Source organism: Magallana gigas, chromosome 10 (genome assembly GCF_963853765.1).
Source record: "Magallana gigas chromosome 10, xbMagGiga1.1, whole genome shotgun sequence".
In the NCBI taxonomy this organism is placed as follows: domain Eukaryota; kingdom Metazoa; phylum Mollusca; class Bivalvia; order Ostreida; family Ostreidae; genus Magallana; species Magallana gigas.
The window spans coordinates 37,250,487-37,261,378 of record NC_088862.1 but is presented as its reverse complement, the minus strand read 5'-3'; the positions used below and the strand labels follow the sequence as shown (position 1 = coordinate 37,261,378).

General features: G+C 32.0%; 1 long non-coding RNA gene across 1 annotated transcript; it reads right to left on the bottom strand.

Moving 5' to 3' along the window:
- Positions 1–3,809: 3,809 nt before the first annotated feature.
- LOC117689266 (uncharacterized) lies at positions 3,810–9,914 on the bottom strand. Its single transcript, XR_010710154.1, has 5 exons — positions 9,396–9,914; positions 7,638–7,800; positions 6,423–6,508; positions 5,351–5,446; positions 3,810–4,619 (listed from the first exon to the last, which is right to left on the bottom strand). It is a non-coding gene; the product is annotated as an uncharacterized lncRNA (long non-coding RNA).
- Between the last annotated feature and the right edge of the window lie 978 nt (positions 9,915–10,892).

Sequence of the window (10,892 nt, the reverse complement as noted above, 5' to 3'; positions counted from 1 at the left end):
TTCTACTTCATCGAGTGTCAGACATCTTCCAAAAATCCGATCATCCCTTCTTAAAAAGAGTTGTGGTGTTTCAGATACAGAATTGTACGCCTTGGCTAGGTTGAAATTCTCCAACACCGTTTCAGAAAAAGTTTGTTCCGTATCTTCCATATCCATCTAAAATTTTTAAAAAATATGACGTGTTTAGACACTCGTAATGAGAAAAGCTTTTTTTTTTTTTTATAATATCTAATTTTCAACTTAGATGATGATAAGAAATAATTACCCGGCATTATATCTCAATTAATTAATTTCTTAACAAAAATATATATTAAACTCTATTCTCAAAGATCAACCTTGGGTTAAACCCGAGTATAGTCTAGGGTATATTCCGGGGTAAACCTAAATATAACTCGGCCTTTACCATGCTTTAATCCAGGGTACACCCGGGTAAAACCCAGGGTATACGCTGGGTTTAACCAAGAGTATGCCCGGGTTTAACACAGATTAAACGCGGGTTTAACTTAGAGTATACCCAGGTTTAACCCAGGGTATACCCGGGGTAAACCCAGGGTATACCCGGGGTAAACCCGGGATAAACGCAGGGTATACCCGGGTTAAACCCAGGATATACCCGGGTTTAACCCAGGGTATACCCTGGGTACACCAAGGGTATACCCGGGGTAAACCCAGGGTATACCCGGGGTAAACCCAGGGTATACCCGGGGTATACCCAGGGTAAACTCAGGGTATACCCTAGTTGATCCCAGTGTATACACGGGTTCAACACAGAGTAAAACAATGTTAGACCTTAAGTTTAATGAGCCAAAGTTTTTAACGTAATTATCTTAATTAAGTATATCAAAAAGTTTCATTAATATCAATCATTCACTACACTGCACGAAAAGTCGCGTTTAATTTCACCTTAAATGCAATTTAAACGTTACGATTATTTAAAATTTAAGTATGTAGTATTACATATTGTGTGCCCGAAAACGTTTAAAAATAATTAGCATTTAATATGAGTTTACTGGATTCCGTAAAAGAACAAATTTAATAATGTCGGAAAAATTGTAAACTTACTCATACGTACAGATTTAAGTGTTCCGTAAACTAACATTATACCTCTTGTATTTAAAACGTATAATTTTCATTAAAGATGCTAAAAAAATTAAGTTTAATGGATATATTAAATTTGTTTGGTTAATAAAATTTAATGTTGAATTTTAATTCATTATTTGTTCTCGTTTAATTTACATTTTACATTATAAAACTGTCAAAAATTAAATTATATACGGATATCTTAAACTTCCTAAAACATTCAAATAAACGCTTTTATCGACTTACATTATACCTCTTGTTTATGCGACGATAATATTTTGATTAAACCTGCCAATATAAACTGGAATTGTATATATTTTAAGTCATTATTATTTTCGTTTAATTAAATAATTATACCACCGCATACATCTTTATATAACTTCAAACATCAAGTTGTTTTTTTTTTAAAATTGTTTTTGCTATCATTTTTGAAAATTAAAATCACACACAAGTCCACTTAAGATTCGATTTTATTGCATGTTAAAGTCTCAAAGATGTAAAAAAAAAAAAAAATACATGTATTCTTACTGAGCAAAACATTTCAAAGTTTTAAGCATAGAAGTCACAATTTAGAAAATTACAATATATACGTCATGATCAGATACATATGGAATGGATGCCATTAAAATTTCTGATATAGTTCTTAAAAAATACTTAGGTAAAATGTCCAAATTTGGAATTGTGAAATGCACATTTGACTTAAGCAAATGCAGGCTAATACACATTAAATGGAAATAATGGAATCTATATGGACTAGTAGGAAATAAAAACACAACTGAAACAGAGCCATAAAAATTGCTGCATGGTCTGCAAATAAATTCTATTTTAACTTGCGTATTTTCATATACAACATAAATTACAAGACAAAGTCAGTTTTTCTATATAATGCATGTGGATAAAGAAAAGTTGACAATACTGAAGTAATCATTTTTTTTGCTTATTTACTTTATTAACACACAAATTCTCTTTCCTAGTACATGTATTTTGAAAATAGCATGTTTTCATAGAAACATACATACTCTATAGTTCATAACTGCAAATAGATAAGAGTTTCCATGAAAACCACTTCAGAGAAGATATATATTAACAATCATATTATATGAATAGCGTTGAAAACCCCTATATATTTATATATATGATGCATACAAATACCAAATTATACTAAATTTAATGAACAAATTGTTCAATAATAGGATGTAAATGTGCATCTCTAATCTCTAATTTTAAACACTTCATGTGATCTAAAAAAAATTCCTTAGGTTTTACATTATAATATTGAAAATTTATTATACAGAAAAGAAAAATACATATTCTAATGACCAGACTATTCAGTTAACATTTTGGAACATATATAAAGTAATTTTAATTTACACAAACTTCCAATGCAAACAATACCGTATTTGATTATCAAAATTTGGCGAAATGGTAAATTTAAATCATGGAAATTCAATAAAATACTTCTAGTCTATCCTTATAAGGTCTGGAATAAGATCAAGCATATGCATGTACAAAATTTAAAAAAGTTTTGACACAATAAAAATTCAACTCAATCTTACTTATCATAAACAGTTTCCCCAATATTTTACTCAGAAATGTCTTATCAAGTCTTGTTTATTTCTTGCATCTGTAAGAAACTGACAGGGAAGCCTCACTCGCCCACAAGCAAGAGCAAAAGGATCGGTCCGAGACACCACCTTTCTCTTACTTGGGTATCAAGATCTGCAACTTACTGCCAGCAAAGCCCTTTCAAAATACTTGTTCATTGTCTCCTGCTTAAAATTCACTTGCAATAAAAATTCTTCTAGTCTATCCTATTAAGGTCTGAAATAAGACCTGGCATATGCATGTACAGAATGTAAAATATAGTTATGACACTATAAATATTCAACTCAATCTTACTTATCATAAAAAGAAAACAGTTTCCCCAATATTTTACTCAGAAATGTCTTATCAAGTCTTGTTTATTTCTTGCATCTGTAAGAAACTGACAGGGAAGCCTCACTCGCCCACAAGCAAGAGCAAAAGGATCGGTCCGAGACACCACCTTTCTCTTACTTGGGTATCAAGATCTGCAACTTACTGCCAGCAAAGCCCTTTCAAAACACTCTTGCATTGTCTCCTGTATATTTTTAACAACAAATTTTGTTCACTATAGAGCTAATTAAGCTAATTAATTATATAAGTGAAACTTGTATAAATATGTAGATTAAAATAACTTGAGATAAAAATTGTATTTTTTCCGTAAATTTTCTAGTCTACGCCCAAGTTTCAGGAACAAGCTCTGAAAGATATACATACAAAAAGTCCGGTATAACTGCCTAGATGTCTATAAAAACTACTCTTTACTCAATAAATTATCAAAAATCTAGTCTCTAACTCTTTACTTAGAACAAAAGAAACAAATAATGATAAAATATTCATTAAAATAACCACTTTATATCACTCATATATGTGTTCAGTTTATAATTTGATCTACGATTTTAAACTTATACAAGCCTTTGACAGGGAAGCCTCACTCGCCCACAAGCAAGAGCAAAAGGATCGGTCAGAGACGCCACCTTTCTCTTACTTGGGTATCAAGATCTGCAACTAACTGCCAACAGAGCTCCCTTTAAAAATAAATAACTTCCTATTGTCTTCAGTTCTATTATGCTATAAAGATGTATGCACTAATTACTGGAAATAAACTTAAACATATTTGTAAATAAATTGAGATAAAAAAAGTATGACTTGGTTACATGCCAATACGACAAAAATTGAAAATCATAATGGCCAAATTTAATCTGTAATTGATCAGCATAAAAAAAATTCAACAATAAAAAAATACACAATGAATATTCTTTTATATAACAGTATGAGTTGAACAAGTAATATCAGATCCTGTATTTAAAAAAATACCCAGCATATTTTTAGGTTCATCATACTACAACAATACATCAAGCTTTTTTGCAATGATTTTACAGTCATATCACATATTGAGCTTTGCAGTTCTCAAGAAGTGTTAAACAACTCTTTATACATGGATAATAAACCTACATCAAAATATGAACCTCTTGCGAGAAACAAAAATTGCCCATGGGACGGAGTTAACAATTTTATACAATCAACAATGTATATGTCAAAATGCTTGCATATCAGTAAAACCATATAATAACTTTCAGCTCAGGTGAGCTAATTATACATGACAGTAGCAACTCTTTTAAAAATCTCAAATGGCCCATTTCTGTTCATTTGATATATTTTCTGGTTTGTCTCTAGATGATTCTTTGTTGGTCCTTATACGTCTTATACTTTGCCTTTTTGAACATTTGGATTTCAGAGCAGAACTTTTGGTGTCCAATTAAACATTCGTCAGAGCACCACTTTAGAGATGTGATTTCATATATTGTGTCATCTTCCCAATCATTTTCATATTCTGATGACATCATCAAGTACTCGACAAGAAATACAGGTTCTACTCGTTTCTTTTTCTCCTCATCCCAGGAGGTCTTTTGTTTAAATACAGCCTGACAGCCTGTCTATAGTATAACTTCCATTTTCTACAACATATATACACACATAAATACACATGTTTATACACACATATTGTCTTTAAAAAGCCAACATTGTAAAATGTTCAGGCTTTTCTTTTAAACTCCTCAGACAATTTATTTAAGCATTAAATCATTGTTTTTTGAAAGAGGAGTAACAGGCGTTTGTGCATCATGAAAATTTGTCTGCACACACCTTTGCAGTTATGAGACTTTATATTTCAAAAAACAAGAGATATTTGTGAAACACAATTGTCCCCTTCTTCCTTGGAGACCTATACAAAGAAATGAACGAAAAAGCAAATAATTGGGATTTTCCCATATCCAAGTCAAAAATTGCTCAATTACACTCTAAATCAAACTTGACCAAAATATTATTATGATGAATCTGTGTGTCAAATTTCATATCAATAGGAGCAACCTCTGCGTTAAAGGAAATTGTTGGTGGACCGGCTGATCAACAACAGCAATGTAGTATTCCCTCCCTTGTCTGAAGGGGGCATAATAACAAGTATTTACATTTCTGTTAATTCTTGCCTTATCTGCAAATGCGATTTATACATCAAAACTCCTTATTAATATCAAAAGGTAAGTTAAATCATGGAACAGTCACTGTATATAATACAGCATAAATTAGAACTTCAATACAAGTTCATGATTTTGGCAGTTGTAAACGGGGACATTTGAACATATGTATGGTCTAGACTCTCAAAACATGCAGTGCATATAATTGGGCATACCCTTGTTTCCTTTGATACAGATCCATTCCTTTCTTGAAAGAATCGACTCTCTCCTTCCTTTATCTTGCATAGACAGGAAATATCTGTTTATTGCATCTAAAATATAACATTGCAACAAAAATTATAATATTATTTCTAAAGTTTTATTTAAATACAAAAGTGCGGGATCTGACAAACACAGGGTTCGACACTATCTGTTTTATGCATTAGTCCAGCCGGACTAGTGCCTGTTCATTTTAACTAGTCCGCAGGCAATTTTATGTGCCCGTCAGAAATAAATAAAAAAGCATTACCGTATTTGCCTTATATATAGTATGGAGTTTTTAAACAGCATTTGTAAGAAAGGGGTGCATAATATACACTATAATGTTTTTCTTACAGGTGTTGCACATGTTTAGTTGTATTGTGCTATGCAGTACATAGCAATGAGCTGCGTATTCACTATCTCTGTGTACTAGGTGTATGCCGCCATTACAGATGTTATAAATAGATCTATGCAAATTAGATCCAGGCTATGAGCTACCTTGTTCTTTTCATTGTCTAAGTTCTTTAAAAATCTGTTTAAAATAATAAGCAATTTATCACAAATTATTTAACGTAAAACAATTCATTTAAATTAAACAACTCGCAGGAGATTCGTTTCACCTTTATTTTTTTAAAACACATAAGCGTCCCTTTCGAAGCTGTTGTTGTGAACACGTGCGCTTGTAACCTATTAATTTTCTCGGACATCCCCTTACGGCAAAGAAATAATCAAGTCACCCATAATATCCTGCAATACCTCTTTTGTTTTCGCTCGGTAACTCTATAATCACTGCAATGTATCATATGCTAGATAATAAAAATACAGTCAGGGTTTTCCATTAAAATGTCAACAATCACACATTGTTAATTTACACATTTTTTAAGCAAAACTTTTTATTAGTTTGACCGGACAGACTAGACAGAAATTTTATTCATCCGTATGAAAATCTATTAGTCTGTGACTAACGGACTAAGGTTAGTGTCGAACCCTGCAAACAAAATTTTTTATTGGTGTGGTCTAAGTTATTAATTCTTTAAAAAGTTTTACTTCAATATTTGGTTTCCATCATCAGATTTCATTTTTCACTACAATCCTAGGGTAATTCCATGGGAGTATCCATCATGCACAGCAATCTGAAAGTATGCATTTACAAAATATCATACCAAGGCCATACAATTATATAGTTGCTGATATTGAGATAACTCCTCTCAATACGCTCCACATGTACATTACAGTATAAGCCTGTATAATACAATTAACAAAAATTTTAGATGTGTACAAATGATTGAATATATATTAATATACAAGCCAGTCACAACATTTATGCTTATCAAATATATGTATGTTATGTCTCAGCAATATTACATTCAAACATGCAAAAAAAAAAATCAGTAAGGTATACAGAACATCATGAGTTTTAGGTGTGGAAATCAGGTGTACAACAAAAATGAAAGGCTTTATCACCCAATTCTTTTATTTATTTTAGCCAAAGGCCAAAGCTTTGTAAAATGTTGTGTTCAGATGAAGCCTACTGTTTTAATTCCTGTTTTTTGTCAGAGAATATACCACACAATCCACTAGTTCTTAGCCCCCCCCCCCCCCCCCAAACAAGATTCCAGCAAAACCTAATTCAAAAAACATTTAAACAAAAAGCTACAATAGATTAGTCATTGAAAAAAAAATCTGCAGCTTCAATTCAGTCATGAATTTTTTCAGGGCTGGGACGATACTTTACTTAGCAGATTTGGTACAAATCACGATACATGAGATGCGATATGATACATATCACGATACATTGCAACTTAATGAAAACATGAATAAGGGCTAAAAATTAATTGAATCTGTCTATGTATTACCACATGTCCAAAGTGATTTCATTATATTTAAAATGAACGTTGAACAATTTACAAATTACTTTCGTTTTGTATTCACTACTTTTCATAAACAAGTAATCCGAAAGTTTTCCACACTCCAGATTTAGCTTCGATTTGACAACTTTACGAGGTTTTCTGCCATTTTTGTACTTTCATATTAGGCGCACGGACTTAAAATAGCCGATATATGAAGCTCGGATATTTTTGGAAAATAAAAAAAAAAGTTCGCTACGGTATCGCTGTATTAATGGTAAATGTATCAATCCAAATATCGTCAAAGTATATACTGTGATGCACTGGTGTATTGTCCCATCCCTATATTTTTTTGCGGTTATATGTTAAAGATAGCAAATCAGACCAATATTTTATTGACATCAAATATACTTACATGTACTTCGCTGGGAACACATATTTTAACTTTCTTATTTCCTTTCTTTTGCGATGGATTACTTTCAGAGAGTATTTAGCGATGATTTCCTTCTGCCCCTCCAAGATTTTTTCCTGCTGAAACTCAATCTTTCTCAACTTGAAAAGAGGCCACGATGCTGGTCCTATTCATCAAAATAGTGAAAATAAATCAAAATACAGGCATTGAAGAGTTATTCTAGTCCTCAAAGGGGAATCAAGTCAAGTCGTACCCAAACCGACTCGTATACCCAAGCCGACTCTTAATCAATAGGTCACAGATTGTGACTATAATGGGTAGCAATTCTTGGTTAATAGCTACACTCTGTCCCGAGTTTTTTCTTCTTTCGCTTTTTCTTGATATTCTGATAATCATAAATACCTATGTGCTCAAATTATGTTCATCCTCAAAATAGATATGAAATATCTTCAGATTATCTGTTTTGAAACACCCCTTTGGCTTTTGCCCCTTCAGATCTCAATATACAACTCAAAATAGTCTATGGGGATTTTTCATTGCACCAGCCATGAAATAGCCTGGATAACGTTGAAAAATTGTGCAAGGTATATATTCCAAGTGATTTCCAGATGGTGAAAAGATGTAGACATTTCCTATTATAAATTTCCGTAAGAAATTTATTTACCTTCCTGTGAACTTTTATGAGTGAAAAATGAATGGAGATATCTTGGATATATTTTCCATTTCATCGATTTCAACTGTACTTCTATTTGAGTGTAGGTGTATTTTTATAAAAAATCATCAAAAAGTGATGGAAGCAATAACTTGGGACAAATTATACGGTAATCAACATTGATTAAATTTGAAACTTGTGTGTTTAATCATTGCTCCCCCCCCCCCCCTCCATTCTCGAGTTTTTTTTATCATTTATTTTTAACTACATATGTTGATTTATGCTACATTTAAAAAACGCAATTAACGCAAAAGCTATGTAGAAATAAAATATATACCCCTGGTATAAAAAGCAAAGGCTTTGCAATGTCAGCAGACACCATATTGTAAAATTTGACACCTCGCTAGGAAATCCTTAAATTATTTATACTTGTTTCTATCATATCGCTGGTTCTATGGTATCGCGGTATTTCTGTTTACTTATAGTAGCACGCGCTGAAATTGACATTTGACATCGGAATATTTTTAGACATTGTAAACAGACACGTTAAACATTACTGAGGTATATAAACTCACAAAACATTAGTTTCTGGAAATATTTTCGTATCGATAGATTTTTTGACAAAATAATATAACTACCGCGATATCATAGGACGGGCTCATAACTGAAAAAGTACTGACCGGCTGGAAATGATGGTCTCTTTAATTTCATAAGGTGTCAAATGGTAAAAAAATAACTTGTGAATGTGTGTGGGGGGGGGGGGGGGAGGGGGTGAATATGGGGGTTGGGGTCCCGTCCCCAAGCATCTGTGAGTACAAATACTTATACCGGTAGATAATATATGGTAATTTGATAATATGACATACCCGACAATATTTATTTAAATGAATATCAATATTAAAAAGTTATGACTGTGGGCATAATCATGTTATTTTAAGTTATTTTTCACTCGGACTATCCGACTATTTGATTACAAATCAGTTTGGTTACGAGTTGACTGTAATTCTTACAAGGGAAATAATCATGTTCACAAGGGGAAGTAACTATAAAATTACAAGAGCATGTGTTAATTGGACGCTTGTTTATCGATACCGTAATCACCACCATACCTATTAAACAACTGGTACTACTGGCCGGCGAACCTTTCTCCAAGGTGCTGCTACATGTAAGAACAGAAGTTGAGGCAAAGGACTGACCATGTGTGACGTTGTGGGACTGTTTCGCCATCTTGTTTCTCACGAGCGCTCTACCTGCTTGACATGGTGGTGGCTTTTTCTTCCCTTTCGGCACTTGACAATGGATGTATTCATAAGGATTTCGTCGATGTACGAATCTGATGATTCATCAGTCCAAGAGCACTAAATTCTGATAGATCTACTTCGCTACTTCTCTCGAATCCGACATGTTATCTCAAACGCAGCTTGGCGGGTTCAGAATTCTCTCGATTTTTGATTGGCTTAATTTGATTCGCATGCGCGTAGAGGTTAAACAAACTCTCTCTCTCTCTCTCTCTCTCTCTCTCTCTCTCTCTCTCTCTCATCCTGAATCTTTTTTACTTGCTTTGTGAGTTGTTTATTTTTTTACTACAAATCAAATATTTCTTTGAAGTGATTAATTTAGTGGGGTTTTTTTTCGTCCCAAACCCCTTCCACGTACATGTAAGTTCAGAGCTGCAGCATATAATAATATTGGATGCTTTATAATATTTTTTCTGTTTGTATTAGTGTATAAACAATGTTTTATTCTAAATGAAAGTTATATATTTTTTCTATTAAACTTTATTATTCTTTTTTTGTATATTGTATCTAATCTACTTATATGTGTCTGAAAAAATAATCATTAGGATGTTTTGTGTTTACCGTCTCGAACCCCTCCCATGATTAAATCAGAACATAATATCAGATACTTTGATACATATAGACGATTTTGTGTATTTGCAATAATGAGTACGTAAACAACATTTCATTTTGTATAAAATAACATATTAATGACAAATTAATTATCATATATATTTCCTGAATACCAGAAACATTAATAAACTTTATGTATAAATGTATTTACGTATGAATGTCAATTTTCTTAAACGAAACGTATAATTTTTTCTATTAAACTACATTATTCTTGTTGTATATCGCATTAAATCTAATTATACTTTATTATAAAATCCAATCAAGTAAATGACATTATATTTTGCATATAATATAACGTTATACACAAATTATATTAAAAACAAGAAATATAATTTGGTAAACGAATCTATAAAATTATATTAAACGCGACTTTTCGTGCAGTGCTACATTTGATGAATATCTTGCTACAATTGAAATTTAATTGTAAACTATAGATCAATTCAATAGTCTATCAATTACTACCAGGAATAACTACTATGTTTATAAAATTTCATATCTATTGCTACTTAACATTAGAATGCAGGATAATGAGCAATTAAATAATGATATTAAAAAATGCAGTTACCTTTAACAAGTGAAAAACCCATATAATCCAACAAAGTCACAATCAAAAGAATGATAAAACACCAAATCATCAGATATTTATAGAAAGAAATGATTGACAGTCACGTGGATTAATAGGCGGAGTCCCGCATT